The sequence below is a fragment of the Mandrillus leucophaeus genome, unplaced genomic scaffold, assembly GCF_000951045.1.
Source record: "Mandrillus leucophaeus isolate KB7577 unplaced genomic scaffold, Mleu.le_1.0 Scaffold960, whole genome shotgun sequence".
Taxonomy (NCBI): domain Eukaryota; kingdom Metazoa; phylum Chordata; class Mammalia; order Primates; family Cercopithecidae; genus Mandrillus; species Mandrillus leucophaeus.
In genome coordinates this window covers 629,170-645,716 of record NW_012110475.1, presented here as the reverse complement: position 1 = coordinate 645,716, position 16,547 = coordinate 629,170, and the positions used below count along the sequence as shown (strand labels likewise).

The 16,547-nt window shown below is 38.6% G+C and overlaps 1 protein-coding gene and 1 pseudogene across 1 annotated transcript in view; both read right to left on the bottom strand.

The window, feature by feature from the left end:
* The window catches only part of LOC105532483, a 7,021-nt pseudogene extending 4,521 nt beyond the window's left edge, over positions 1-2,500 (bottom strand).
* Positions 1-16,547, bottom strand: part of HS6ST3 (heparan sulfate 6-O-sulfotransferase 3) — a 771,050-nt gene that overhangs the window by 258,849 nt on the left and 495,654 nt on the right. The window lies entirely within an intron of this gene.

The following is a 16,547-nucleotide window of genomic DNA, read 5'->3' as shown; positions in this document are numbered from 1 at the left end:
CAACAATAAAAAGGGGAAATACGTCACAGGAAAGTTGGAATGGCCTAGATTAAAACAAGCTATTTGGAAATTTGCCCTGGTGGGGTGAAGATTCCAAACCTGTTAGGCAAGCTAAAGATCTGCCTTGTGAAATTACACAGCTATGTTGTAAAGTGCTGAAAGGACTAGAATATCAACAGTCTTCCTACTTCTACAGGCAAACTAGAGAAAGGGACTCCCCTGCGTAGTGGTCCCTCGGGATGTCTGCCTGAAAAGAAAACCAGCTCAGAGACCCTGCATTCTCTCCTACGGTGTGTCCTCCTAAAGCCTAAATCAACTGCTTGTTTGCCCATCTATGTTTCTGAGAACATAGGTCCAACTACAGGCACTGCTGCCAGTAGGAGAGTGAGGTAGACGAGTGGTAGGGAGGAGGCCTCTCCTTTCACGCCTGTGTGCAGTGGTGACATCACACCTTCCCCTGGGTGTCTTCATTCCATTCCTCAGCAGGCTACGCCATGGAGGTCTGGTCAGTAATCAGGAGGCTCAGTGCAGGAAGTGTGCCAGAAAACCCAACTGAGAGTGGGTAGAAAATGAAAATACCCATGGTTTACTGAGCAATGAGATCTACAGCGCCATCCAAAAGGCTTCTGAACTTGATGTGGGTCTCCGTCTAGAAGCCTTGAAGAATTCGTAATCCCCACATTCAACCCTAATGTGGCATCCGCTAACGTATCATCAGGGTTGTCTTCAACTCTTGGTATGCAATAAACTGGAAGTCTAAAAACAGGAATTTGAAACAACGTAAAACTGTTTCTGGTTGGTCTCCATTGCCCAGACTGCCAGGGGAATACACCTACGTGATCTGGGGCAGCTGCAGGGGTGTGTGTGTATGTGTGTGTGTGTGTGTGTGTGTGTGTGTGTGTGTGTGTGTGTGTTCCACCTTCCTGGATCATCAATTCCAGCTTCAGAGTGTGGCCAACACCCATGTGGCAAATACCAGACAAGGCTCTTCTGAAGCCACACAGTCATTCCCACTAGTCAGGGAGGAGCCCCAGTCCACCGGAACCTCATACAGAGGGAAGGCTGAGATGAGGCTTGGGCCCCTCAAGTTCTGTTTCATTCAATGTAACCCACCACCCCTCAGTTAAGGGGAGGCAGACTTGGCAACAGAAGCTGAAAATGGTCCCGTAATAGAAGTAACTGGACCAGGAAGAGGAGGTACCTGGTCCAGTGATGTCATAGCCATTGGTGCCCACAGGGGAGTGGGGCTGGTCATGCAGCCGTGTGTCAGAAGCAATGATTGTAGAGGGTGGGGCATGAAGAGTATGGTTCTGGAAACAGTGCTGTCGAGAAGCAGTTTTGCAGAAGTACTCTGCAAAACTGTCATCTTCTCACTTTAGTACCTGGTGAGTTTGACCATTTTCCTGAATTCGCTGGTAATTGGTTCCTTAAAGCTACCTTTCCTGAGCATGGACTCTATTGTTTGGATCTGACTCCAGTCTTGTTCCTTAGCAACCTCAGGTGAAAATGAGGCTGTACATTTGATGCTTTTTTCATTAATGAATTCAATTTAAATTCCATGGACCCCTATCTCCCAGTCCAGGTAATCACTAGCATCCTCAAAGTTAGTATGGAGGGAGACAGAGCAGAAAAGCTTAGGCAGCTCCTCTCAGATTAGAGGGGAAATCAGCTGTCCTTAAATGCAATGGCTAACATGTATTCCCTGAGTCCTGAATAAAGATTCATGGCTGAGAAGGTCCCAATGCAGCCATGAAGCCACTTGTCACTCCCTGTCTTCCATGTCACAAAGAGCGGACAGGGGTCATTGGTGAATCTAGGAAGTTGTGGCTGTGGAAAGCCATAGAGCTGACAGTAGAGTTCAGTAAAGCAATAGCAGCACATCTGCGCAGTTACCTCCAGATTCTTTGTGGCGCTGCCGTTCCATTAGACTAGGGGAGAGGGCTCAGTGTTCCTGATGCCGGATTCATTCATGTGATGGGAGAGCTTCCAGGTCCCAGAGTTAAGTCCAACACACTCTCCTATCTGCTGCTGCTGTCTACATGCTGGCAGTTTTGAAGAGGTCCTGACCTAGGGCCGGGGACGGCTGTGGACTCGTTCTCGTGACTGTGTGTTTCACTTCCAGATAATTTGGGCTTCTTGCTCCCACAACAGCCTGCTGTCAACTTGGGGTCCAGTGGAGGAACATGATATATTTTTCCTGTCCTGATTGGGTGCTCGAGTTCTAGAATGCTGCAGACCCTGAAATCAGAAAGTTTGTATTGCCAGAGGAACAGCTACAACAGAGGAGGGGAGCTATTTTGTTTCTGAAATGAGACTTCTTCCTTCCAGTTCCATTCCTTCTTCCTGTATCTTTTCTCTTGGCCCAGATGCTCTTGCAGGGACAGGACCTCTCGTGCTCTGCCTCTGCTTCCTGCTTCATTGGAGCCACGCATCTGGCTGTGGGCTCCTGAGAAAAGTAGGCCCACAGGTCCAAAAGTTTTGAGAGAGCATAAAAAGGCATATGTACCTCTTAACCTAAAATAAAAGTTAAAAGAAAAAATAAAAGGTACTTTGGTCAGGAATATAAAACACTATTTTCATTAAGAGTAGACAGGGAGATATTGCGCAGGAAATAGAAATAAGAAAAGAACTCTAAGACATTCTAATTTTTAACCTGATCTTAATGTCTATCAGCAAAGTAGGTCTGGAGAGGTGAGGCAGCTTGCTCAATGTTACACACCTAATCGTTAGTAGAAATGGGATTCGAATTGACTTAGTCTAGGTTCTTTACGCTGCACCATGTCCTTGAGTTAGGGTGAGGATTCATTGTAACATTGAAAATGAATTGTTCATTGAATAGGATAACTATCATATGAAATATAAATGCAAACACCAGACTCTGAAGTCTGATATACATGAATGATTTGGGGATTGTTCAGTGTTATACAATGTGCCTATCATTGCTTCTTGCAATTAGAATGGATAAGCTATAGTTCACTGGGACATTTTTCCAATATGCATCTTGGAAGATGAACAGTCACTGTGTTAGAATATTGCCCTTGTGTCTTGAATGCAATGGCTCATTGCAGGCAGAGACCCAGGCAGCACCAACAGTTCAGGCTTCAGAGTTAAAAGTTGTTTCAAGCGTTAGATGAACTAATTCATTAAAGATTTATTGATTCAGAATATTCAGGAGGAATGGAGTATGAAGTGAGGACAAGTCAATTGGCAAAAGAAAAGTCTACAATAAAATACTTTTGAAGAAATACAAATCAATTATTTTGAAGTAAAATAAGAAAAAGCAACCACTAAAATACTGCCAGATATATATATACTGTAGGGCCTATTTTAATAACTGAATAATTTATCTGTAATTAGCAAATTGTTTACATGCAAATGGCACTGGAAAGCATTTGAAAATATTTTAGCACATTAAAAATGTGCTATTGAATCTCATTTATTTCAAACTTGGCATGCCAAACTTTTCTCTACAGAGAGTAGAGAGGTAAAATATAGTCTAGTTCTACTTAAATGATCAGAAAGTCTCATAGCAATGATGCTCTTCCTACTATAAGCAGTGATAATGATAGTAATAATAATTCATTTTCACTACTCAGAGAGTCCATAAGTATTTTCTAGTTTGTGTCCCAACATATCTCTGTGCGGTGAGGACAAATAGAGGTTAAGGGACATGCCCAAGATCTATTAATAGCAGAAATTAAATTCTCAAGCCTAGAACCCAGGTTTTCTGATTCTCTGCTTTGTACCCTTCCACTCCTCTACAAGGCTTGCTAGGATGGAGCACAGTCTTCTGGCTTAGGCTAGATGAGCTGTAATGTCATTTTGCATTGCCAAGGTCTCAATGTCTATGACTTTATGAGTACTCTGACCTTAAAGTACATGGTACAGGTATGTGCAATGGGGACTTAAACTTGCTGGATTTCAGGGACTCTGGATTTCCCTTCAGTGTGTTGTTTTCAGCATTTCATGGATCAGTACATGTGAATCCTTGTTGTTATGAGGTAGGCATAAATATACAAACTATCTTTGACTCTTTTTCCTAAACACTAGGTTTAATTTGTAAAGGAAACTGAATCAAATATCCCTAAGCCATTCTAATGTCAAGGAAAAATGATAGCTCCTTATCTACAATTAACATGACTAAGACCTAGACTCAAGGGTAATCTTCTCTTCTCAAGCAACAATTACTGCAAGACCAGCTTTGGCAAGGATAGCAGAGACTCCAAAAGAATCTTGGAGATTAATTTGTTACAGAGAAACATATGCATGATAAGGAAAAGTCTTTTATGCTGTTAACTTATTAATAAAGAGGAACCTGACACAGATAAACATGCATTTATTGCTCAAGAGTAGAGTCCATTTCACCTTATTTTATACCTGTTTGCTTGCTGATATTAAGTTTATTATTGACCTTATTTATATTGACATAGATGTAATCTTAAATAGGTCTCAGTTTGAAGTTACCTAGCAGCAAAATGTAGCCTTTTATCCTTCCTATATGACGAAAGGCCAACCTGTTCCACTGATTTGCATGCACATGCATGATGGTCTGGCCATAGCAGATTACGATGAACAGACCAACTAATAACTGATCAACAAGCAGAGTTGACCAACATGCCTGGAGAGGAAGAAAGAAGCCTTGAACTATAAATCATGCTGTGAATAGATTAAGTGAACATTCCTTGAATTGTTCCATTGGTCTTTTATCATCTAGATTTTTCAGCTTAATTTCTCACCATGCACATCTCTACCCTAGACCTCCTGAACTACATTCTCACAGATGCTTCACTAACAGCTTTCTTAACATTATTACTACCATGAATAATCTTTTCTGGCCCCAAACACTCCCATCCTTCCTTCTCTCGTTCACACACAGAATTTTGCTCATATTTAAAGATCCAGCTTATATGTTACATCCTCAGAGAAGCCTCAAGCAACCATACCCTCCTCTATATTCAATACTACTTCGGCCAACCCATTACTATAGTACTTATCATAATGTGTCATAATTACTTGACTAGCTAGCTCATGCATTAGACTATACATTCCTCATGGGCAGAGTCACTGTGTTATTCCTTGTCATATTTCTTCTACTCTTTGGTCACCTATACTTTACTTTTTATCCCTGCCAACATGCTTTCCACATCTTGCCTCCTGTTGGGTATAAAGTAGATGTTCTATAAATGCTTCTAGAATGAACCACAGTGGGAGTGGCCAATGGACAGCCAGGAGGCAAGGGGTGCGTAGATTTATGTATGATGAAAACTCTTTTAACATCATGTGTAGACCCAAAGTCTCTCCCTGACCTGTAATTTAGGCTGCAAACCAGAGTGCCTGCAGCTTTGTTTATCCTTTTAATGTGCAACACACTTAGATTTCAATGTCACATTAATCTGGGATATTAATTCCACCAGCACTTCTGATGGAAACTATAATTTATATTACTGAAAAACCTTTCTGTGGCTTAATATTCAGAGGTGTGGGAATACAAATGATATTAAACATTAAGTTGGCAAAGAGGTATGAGCAAAGAAACTGTATGGTATAAAAATATAGGCCCCAAATTAAGACTATAACATTTCACAATTAAATCAGGATAAAATGAACAAGTATCATAGGTTGTGCATTAATCAGAAAGGATATAAACCAAACCAGACATATTTATCGCTTAAAAAATCCTCAACTCCCTAATGTGCCTATAATTATTAATTATTTATAAACAACACTGGAAGTGTTGACATTGTATATTCCTATAAAATGAAACATAAAATAATAATGCCTCAGTTTTATATATCCCTTCAAGTTAATGATGCAGTTTTAAAGGATCCTGTGAAGTTTTAGGTGAGCAGGCATTGATGAACACACAGAAATGGTAGCTGTTTGAGGTCTCAGTCTCCTCTTTCCATTGAATACTCTTTTTGACAACCCCGTAGAGAGACAGTATGAAGTGGCCAACACAATCATGAGATCTAACCCTGAAATGCCCCAAACTTGCTGAGTGACCCTGAGCAGGGTTTACATTTCTCTGCACCCCACATTCCCTATTTAAATAAATGGGCTAGACAAATTGGTCTTTATTTCCTTTCAACTTGAGTATTCAACCATTTCTATTTCTAACGTTTATTTTATTTGTGTTCCCAGATCTTACCACTTACTCAGAGGAAAATGTGGGTGTTATGAAAAAAAAAAAAGATTTTCAATTTTTAACATATTTAATAGCTGCAAGTCATTTTTTTTTTTTTTTTTTTTTTACATTTTCACCAGTTGTTATCCTTCCAGCCTCAAGTAATAGAAAGTTTAACCTCATGGGAAAGTATTTTCCCATATAATAGGATACGGAGAGAATGCATGGGCTGAGGGCTGGATCAATGGTAGCACTAAGGACCCGGGATCTTTCCATCTCTCTGCTCTGCTATCCTTGGCATCAGTCTCCTTTTCAGACTTACGGCAAGGTGGCTGGCCTAATTCCAAGGATACAATGGAGAATATCAAGACCAGACCCACAGTGTCACATTTCCTGTGAAGGTGTCATTCTACTTGAAGTTAACAGCCAAGAGCTCAGGCCAGTAACTTCTTTCTGTCACATTAGCAGGGTAATTTGGCAAGTAGCCATTGAACGTCTAGTAGGAGTCCAGTATGATGCCAGGAACTATTAGTGACACAATGAAAAGAAGAATAAAGTAAAATGCATTCAGTTTTCACTATGAGATCATGATTAGTTCAGAAAATAAAGTATATCTGTTTTAAAGCCATAAAGCAACACAGAAACATTCTTTCCATGAAGATAACCAAGTCCTAACTGAATCTCAGATATGGTTAGATAGTGTTACCTCATTCCCACTTATGCAACAGAAAAAATGCCATGTGTATAAGTTCCACACTTACAGATGATTTTGGAAAAGAATTTATTATCACAGGCCACACTTAGCTTATTTTTGAAGTAATTAAAGCTCAGTAATGCAGAATTCACTTAAGATTGCAACCAATTGTTATTTGAGATATCCAGAATAAAATTTTCAGCAGGACAGAGTATACCATCAAAACATGACCATAGCTACTATAGATTAAAATATGTGGCATATGGTATGTATAATCCATTCCCAAACCCTGTGTTCTCAGATATGACCTGTTTTCTAAATGATAAATATGTCATTATGTTCATTATAGTCCGAACATGAAATATGTGATGAAATTGAAATAATAATATATAGGCACTTGAATGTAAAGATTCAGAGAGCCAGCTGGGTGCAGTGGCTCACACCTGTAATCCCAGCACTTTGGGAGGCTGAGGCGGGCAGATCATGAGGTCAGGAGTTCAAGACCAGCCTGACCAACATGGTGAAATCCTGTCTCTACTAAAAATACAAAAATTAGCCAGCCGTAGTGGTGCATGCCTGTAATCCCAGCTATTCAGGAGGCTGAGGCAGGAGAATCACTTGAACCCAAGAGGCAGAGGTTGCAGTGAGCCGAGATCGTGCCATTGCACTGCAGCCTGGGTGACAGAGCAAGACTCCGTCTCAAAAAAAGATTCAGAGAGCCAAATGATGGTATTTCCTGAATACACGTAAGTATGAATATATCACAGAGTATCTAACCATGTCACTCTCTTTCATACTTCTAACAATGCTGTAAGGAATACCCATGTACGTCCCTACTGTGCTTATGGGTAGCAGTTTGTGTTGGAACCTGGTAGTGGAACTCTGAGGTCATAAGACTGCACATTTTTCATTTTCATAAATGCTGCCAAATTACCTTCCAAAATGGCTATACAAATTCCCAGCAGCTGTATACGAAAATTCTTGTTGCACTATATGCCCATAATTACATGATATAAGAAATTCTAACTTTCACCAATCTGGTGGGTGAGAAACGGCATCCCATATTTTCTTATGTGCTTCCCTGACTCTCAATTAAATTAAGCTCTGACAATTTCTTATCTGTTTGTAGGCCATGATAAGCCTTTCTACTTCAGAAAAAAATGCTCATTTGTTCTGATTGTTCATTTTTCTGTTGGGATATTTTCTATTTCATATTGACTCCATAAGTGTTTCATACATGTTAGATATATGTATGTATTCATGAAACATGTCCCAAATATATTCTTCCAGCTTTATTTTTAGTGAGTTTTATCACGTTTTTTATTTTTATGGAGTCATATTTGTTAACAATCTTTCCCCTAATGATTTGTGTTTTTGTCTTAAGATGACTCTTCTTTGAAAGAGGATGTGTGGGTAAAAAATTTTCTGATCCTCCAATACCTAGAAATGCCTGTATTTTATCATTACTCGTTATATAACAGAGTGATGCATATAGAATTTTTAGTTCAAAGTTACTTCCCCTCATATATTTTCATGTTATTTTTGTGTCCAATGTTGCTGATGGGAAGTCTGATGCCAATCAAGTTTGCATACCTTCAAAAAAGTGGTCTCCTCCCACCTCCACCACCCCCTCTCTGGCAACTCATTATTTTCTATTTATGCTTAAAGCTCTGGAATGTTACAGGGATGTGATTATGAGTGGGTTTCTAAAAAATAAATCTGAAAAACAATTTTTGCTCAGTACTTAGTGGGATTTTTAATTTGAGACTTGTGGGTGTGGGGAGGAGGAAGAACTGTAGGTGAAGAAGAAGAAAAAAGAGGAGAAGAAAAAAAGAAAAGAGAAGATGAAAGAAGCAGTAAAAGAAAAAAGGGAAAATGGAAAGCGATACTAAACAATGGTATCATTAATAAGACATATCCAACTATCTATACCTCTAATACACTCTATGTACATTTTTTCAGTCTTTCCAAGTTTTTGCTTATGGAACATAGTTATTTTTGTTTGTAAAATTAGAGAGCCCTTTGATGAGAAATTCCTGTTTTTTCCGAAAACCCTTAATTCCCGAGGAAAAATTGGATACATTTAAGAGTTATTTCCTCTGTTATTAGTCCCTATATTTCCAAATGATATGTTTATAATGCTAATTTTTAATTGATCAGTTTTTGACATGCGTGGGGTTGAGCCTTTAACTCAGGGACAATACTTTCCTTCCCTCCCCATCTTCTCAATATGGTTTGTCATAAATTTGGCTTAGGTCAATGATCAGTGTTTACATTATTATGACTATTGTTTACACCACAGCTTAGTACTATCCTATAATTATGTTTAGTTTTTTGGTTCAACTTTTTCTCTTACAAGAGTTAATAGATTACACAGTTGTCACATTGGGACTTCCCGTTGCCCTTTCCCTGTGTTGGGTCTTTTCTTCGGTTTTATATTTTCCTCTTTCAAGAATAACCTCATTTACTGAAGAATATCCTTTAATAGCCTTTTTTAAAGAGTGTTTACTAGAGTCAAATATTTGAGTCCTGAACAAAATGTCTTATGTTTACTCTTTTGCTTGAAAAAGAGCTTTTCTGGGTCTTTTTTCCCAGAAAAAGAGAAGCTGAAAGAATTCTAAATTGAAAGTAATGTTACCTCATTCTGTAAGGTTTTCATTCATAGTCTTTTCAAAGGAGGTGCATTCCTTCAGTTCTAAAAAAAATTATCCATTTATCTGATCATTATCTTTCAGTCTCTCTATTCTCTCTGCAACTCCTATCAACTGAACGCTAGCTTTCTGTATTGATTCTCTAATATTACTAATTTTGTCCTCCTATTAGCCTTTGTCTTTTTGCTGGGAAATTTCTTTAATTTTCTCTCTCATTCCATTGAAACCTTTTTTTCAAGTAGCATATATTTAAATACAAAGAATTTTCTTTTTTCTCGACTGTTCTTTTTTACAGCATCCAGTTCTTACTTCACAGATACAATGCTTTACCTCTATGAGAATACTTATTATATGCATGAATATGCCTGCATGGTGTACCTTTTATTCTGATCCTGATTATGTCTCTGTGTCCTCTGCACTTATATTTTCTGATTTGTTTTCATTATTTCATGGAGGATGCTCTTCTCAGATGTCTGATAATCCTTGTCTGTGAATTCGCATTTAAGGCTGAGGCTTAAGAAAGTTTTCTGGGGTGGTGAGGGGAAGCTTATTCTGTACATTGACAGGGCTTGTTGACTGCTGAACTTGAAGTGATCAGACGGTAAGCCAGGTTTTTCTTTAGGAAACCCACAGATTTTAGAACCTTTAAGTCTCTCTTTTGGAGCCACTGAATTTGTTTCTCTGAGCTCCTGAATAGTAAACACACCTGGTCTCTGGTATACTAAGAGCTGAGGTCCTTTAATTCAGATTTTAAAGGTTCATTTATATCCCCTTTTAGTGTCATCTCTCCCATGCCACCTACTGCATTTAGTATCCTTTAAACTGGGGCCTCTTGGTTTCAAACTTTTCAGAGAATATACCATTTCCAGTCACTGCCATGGAGTGGGAAAATGATACTAACATGGCTGCTATGGGTGAGGAAGGGCACTTGGGATACCTGTCCTGTCCTTTACCCTACCTATTTTGGGATCTGAGGATCTAAATGGTGAACATTTCAAGCCAGTCTGTGGGGCAAACTGGATCACTCCTCGTTAGTATCCCCTTCTGTTACTTTACATAAGTTTAAATATGTACTTTTCTGCTACATTAACTACCACTTCTCCACTCAATTTCTTCCAAAGTTTGTTCAAGTGTCTTCTCAGCTATTGCCTCCTCTCCTGTTATCTAGGTTCCTGTGGGTTAATGCCCCATTAATTCCTTTCCTCTCATTTGAGAAGGGTTTTAGAAGGGGAGAGAGATAAATGTGTGTGGCCAATTCACGACGTCAAGCAGAAGTCCTGAGCTCTCCATGTTTGAGATCTTCCTCACGCTCACATACGCAAGTTTATGTACCGTAGCTGCAGCTGTAATGTCACCATGGTCTCTGATCTTGTTCCTCAAGCATTCCACCTGCCATAGCACTTCTAACTTCTTCTCTCATCACAGACACAGGTGAAAGAGAATGCTTTTATTCTGCAAACACACATGGAAAATAGATACTGTCTCATGGATTTAGTAGGAAATTTGGTTACTATGGGTGTTTTAAATCACTTGGGTTTTCTGTTTATTCCAGCATTCCTCTATTTGAGGACTACTCCAGTGGTCAATTGTGTACTTATTTAGGGTCATGAGGAATATCTTGTTTAAAACTAGAGATGAGGGAAGAACAAGTGTAGTGAGATCATGTGCCATTTCTGCTAATTTAATTAAGGAGCTCTTTGTTTTAGATTTGCCCAGGTCATTTCGTGGAGAAAGGATCCCACATTCATTCTTATATGACCTTGTGCTTTTTTTTCTTTGTACTTTCATGTATATATTGCTATGGTTTTAAGAGTCACTCCTAGTCAAATAGGGAATTTCTTCAGGTTTTGTGACTAAATGATGCTTAAGCAGTGTGCCAATGAGACATTCATTATGCAAGGTGCTAAGGCAAAGCACCCAATGATCTGTGAAGGAAATAGAACTTCATCTTTGGTATTTTAAAAGTACTTTCCAAGACAGATTATAGCAGATCACCACAAAGGGGAAAAAATAGTGTCAAGTAATTTTATAAGACAAAAGAGTTGCAAGTATGCGCTATCTCCACTTAAAAACACATAACTGCATGCAGTCTGGGTTTTTCCCAAGCAAAGAGTTCCTGAATAGGTAGAAGAAAAGTTCTACAAAATGCATCAGCCAGAAGTACTGTGCTAAATTGCCTAATTACTCATGCTCTATGGAAACTTTCAAAATGCAGCTGGCACCACTTGCTGAACTTGTTACTTCATTTTCAATTGCAAGGAACAACAAAGTAGTTTATTTGTCTTATTCAGGGGGACTGAAAATGAGTAAGGTCATAAAGTAGATATGTATCATTATCATTTATACCTGAAGGGGCTGTGACCAATTATATCATTTCCTGTTATCTGCAAGGCAACAAATAGAAGCGGGAGAAAAGTCTAGAAGGTATTTGCAGACAGGCTGACCCGATCCATATAGCATGAGCCTCAGGCTTGGTGCTAAGACAGTAAGATGAAAGTGGGTAAGAAGGTGTGCATGACAGGTTGATTGGGCTCATTTGTCTTCCAAAAACCTATCAACATAGAGATTATATCATCAAGAAAAGTGAAGAACTTTGGCATCAGGCATGCCTTCCACAACATGGCCATTAGCAAGTCACTTAACCTTATAGAGTGACATGATTCTGCAGGACAATCCCAGGCTCCCTGTGTCACCCATTACAGCTTTTGCCAGTAAGGCCTGCCCCACTGTGGCCAGCCTTTTCTTTCTCTTTCTTATATACTTGGGATTTTTCCTCACAGTAACTTGAAATGTTGATCTTCCACTGCTGCAAGACTTTTTCAAGCATAAAAGTAAATATCTAAAGATAGAGCAGCTTTCTCAACTTTTAGAAATAAAAGACAAATGAGTCTTCATTCTAAAGGAGCAGAGACCAAAAAATAATAAGAACTGGAAAAGAAAAACAAATCCTGCTACTCTGTTACCACCTATGAAACTTGGGGTTTGATTTACTCTGTTACCATTTATGATACCTGGGGTTTGATTTCTTTTTAAGTTTATTTATCTCCTTTATGGTATGATATACTGAAGTGTAATAGGTTCACCATTTAACCAGGAATAGGGTCTGAGACAATGTGATGGAAATCCAGCCTTGCCTAAGCCACAGCCAACCTATGCCATGGATTCTTTTTATTAAAATATCTACGTAAGATGATTGGAAGGTTTGGATTTATTAGAAAAATTAACTTGGGGTCAAAAGAAAATATGGTATAGGTTGAATTGCTAACTGGCTTTCCAGCCTTGGACTTTTTTTCCCCTATTTCTGCTGACTGGCTCCATTGCTCAGCGTAGGCCTACTTTCAGGGAGCAGCCTTCTCTTTCTTAGCCAGCCCTCAGAAACCTGACAGTTTCCACCTGGATCCCTCATCTCAGCATTTGCTGCTTTCTTTCTCTCCTGTCCTGACCTTCTATGAGCCACAAAGCAAGCACCTCTTCCAGAGACGCTTTCAGAGCTCTAACATCCCTGACTGTTCCATAGAGGGCTCCTAGATCCTGACTTCTGGGTGACAGACGCCGATCCCAGGCAAACCTTTCTCCTGCACGTTGCATGTACGTGACGAAACACAGTTGATTATTTTACTGGAACTCAGTTGCTAGAAATTTTTTTTTAATGTTATGATTCTGAAAAAAAAAAAGATTCAACTTGCTTTGTCAGTCCTTTGGCTCTAGATTTTAAACATCTGAACGGTCAAGAGCAATGTGATAAACAGTTTAAAATTATTAATTATTATTAATATTGTCTCTGATGCTTGGCATATTATTATTTTTTCAACTTTTGGGGTTCAGGGGTTATATGTGCAGGCTTGTTATGTGGGTATACTGTGTGATGCTGAGGTTTGGGGTATGAATGATCCTGTTACCCAGGTACTGAGCATAGTACCCAATAGTTTTTCAACACTTGTCCCCCTTCTCCCCCAAGTAGTCTTTAGTGTCTATTGTTGCCATCTTTATGGCATGATTACGTATTGTTTAGCTCCCACTTATAAGTAAGAACATGACGTATTTGGTTTTCTGATTCTGTGTTAATTTGCTTAGGATAATGGCCACCAGCTGCATCCATGTTGTGGCAAAGAACATGATTTCTTTCCTTTTTGGCTGCGTAGTATCCCATGTTGTATATGTACCACATTTTGTTTATCTATCCACCATTGAGGGGCACCTCAGTTGATTTCCATGTCTTTGCTATTGTGAATAATGTTCCGATGAACATACTCAAGCATATGTCTTTTTGGCAGAATGACTTCTTTTCTTTTGGATATATACCCAGCAATGGGATTGCTGGGTCAAATGGTAGCTCTGTTTTAATTTATTTGACAAGTCTCCAAACTGTTTTTCACAGTAACTGAACTAATTTACATTTCCACCAACACTATGTAAGTATTCTCTTTTCTCCACAGCCTTGTAAGCATCTGTTATTTTTTTACTTTTTAGTAACAGACATTCTGACTGATGGGAGATGGTATCTCATTGTGGTTTTAATTTGCATTTATCTGATGATTAGTGATGATGAGCATTTTTTCATATGTTTGCTAGCTGCTTGCATGTCTTCTTTTGAGAAGTGTCTGTTCATGTCTTTTGCTCATTTTTTAATGAGGTAATTTGTTTTCTGCTTGTTTAAATACCTTACAGTTTTTGAATATTAGACTTTGACAGATGCATAGTTTCTCAATGTTTTTTTCCCCATTCTATAGGGTGCCTGTTTACTCTGTTGATAATTTCTTTTGCTGTGCAGAAGCTCTTTAGTTTAATTATGTCCCACTTGTCATTTTTTGTTTTTATTGAAATTGCTCTTGAGGACTTAGTCATAAATTACTCCCAAGATCCATTTCCAGAATGGTGTTTCCTAGGCTTTCTTCTAGGATTCTTATAGCTTGAGGTCTTACATTTAAATCTTTACTCCATCTTGAGTTAATTTTTGTATACTGTGATAGGCAGGGGTTCAGTTTCATTCTTCTGCATATGGCTAGCCAGTTATCTCAGCATCATTTATTCAATAGAAAGTCCTTTCTCCATTGCTTGTTTTGTTGACTTTATCGAAGATCAGATGGCTGTGGGTGTGTAGCTTTATTTCTGGGTTCTCTATTCTGTTCCATTGGTCTGTATGTCTGTTTTTATACCAGTACCATGCTGTTTTGCTTACTGTAGCCTTATGGCATAGTTTGATGTCAGGTAATGTGATGCCTCTGGCTTTGTTTTTTTTTGCTTAGGATTGCTTCACTCTTGTTTGGTTCCATACGAATTTAGAATAGTTTTTTTCTAGTTCTGTGAAAAATGGCATGGGTAGCTTGATAGAAATGGTGTTGAATCTGTAAATTGTTTTGGACAATATAGCCATTTTGATAATATTATTGGTTCTTCCAATCCATGACATGAAATGTTTTCTCATTTGTTTGGGTCATCTATGATTTCTTTCATCAGTGTTTGGTAATTCTCCATGTAGAGATCTTGTAGAAATCTTTCACTTCCTTAGTTAGATGTATTCCTAGGTATTCCTATATTTTGCAGCTATTGTAAATGGCATTGCGTTCTTGATTTGGCTCTTAGCTTGGTTCATTATTGGTGTAGAGTAATGCTACTGATTTTTTTGTACATTGATTTTGTATCCTGAAACTTTACTGAAATTGTTTATCAGTTCCAGGAGCCTTTGGCAGATTCTTCAGGGTTTTCTATGTATAGAATCATATCATCAGTGAAAAGAGATAGTTTGACTTCTTCTTTTCCTATTTGGATCCATTTTTACTTCCTTCTCTTGCCTGATTGCTCTGGCAAGAACTTACAGTACTGCGTTGAATAGGAACGTGAGAGTGGGCATCCTTGTAATGTTCCAGTTCTCAAGGGGAATGCTTCCAGTTTTTCCCTGTTCAGTATAATGTTGGCTATGGGTTTGTCATACATGGCTCCTCTTATTGTGAGGTATAGTGTATTCTTTTTAAAGAGCTACTATTTACTGAACACTTGCTAAAAGCTTGATACTAAGAGTTTACATATAATAAACTATCTCTTATTTAATTCTCATAAGATAATATTATTATCATAGGTAATTGAGTTACATGTCTAACACATGGCCACTAATAAACACAATGTACATCTTTGAACCGAAACAAGCACATTCAGGGGGCCCACACGCAAAGCCCCACACTAGCACTTTCTACAATGAATAACATACCCATACTTTATTTAGTTGCTTACATAGCTTCAGGGTTGTTGCCGACTATAAGCCTGTAGATGGCCTGAGATGAAATTCTCATAGATCTCAAATTAGGAATATGCACAAAGGAGCCATAAATACATGTGTTTTGATTAGGATGATAATAATTAAAAATATAATTGTACGAACGGTCATAGGTAACACTGATTAAACCAATTTAATAAAGCCCCCATCACCACTCCACTAAAAATACATTTTAGCATCTTGATGATTTGATCAAAGATTGCTATATTGCAATTCCCAGCTGCACAAAACCTATTCTCAAGCACAATCATTATAATCTTTTGCTTTATTAAACATCTGAAAGGAATGGCATAATGGTCCTTCAAGGACAGCTCCATTAAGGAAAAAAAAAAAAGAATAATCTACAGTATAATGTGTTTAAAATGCTTTTTAAAATAGTGTTGTCATTAAGGTGATCAGCACCTGTGTTATTCTCATTGAAACAGCCTGAGGTCTGCTTGATTAAAGAGACAGCTACACCCCTTTTTCCTAGCCCATTAAATGAACCAAAGATATAATCTACACATACCTTCATGTGTTTTAGCTTCATTAGAATGGAATCTCCAAATACCAGCTAGGCATCAGTGGAATAAACTAGGCTGGGAAAGAGAGAGATTAGGATGATATGTAGCTTTATTGACTAATAAAGTTTAATTGACTGTCCGGGCATAGTGGATCACATTTGTAATCCTAGCACTTTGGGAGGCCAAGGTGGGCGGATCACTTGAGGCCAGGAGTTCGACACCAGTCTGGCCAACATGGTGAAACCTCATCTCTACTAAAAACGCAAAGATTATCCAGGTGTGGTGGGGGGTGTCTATAGTCCCA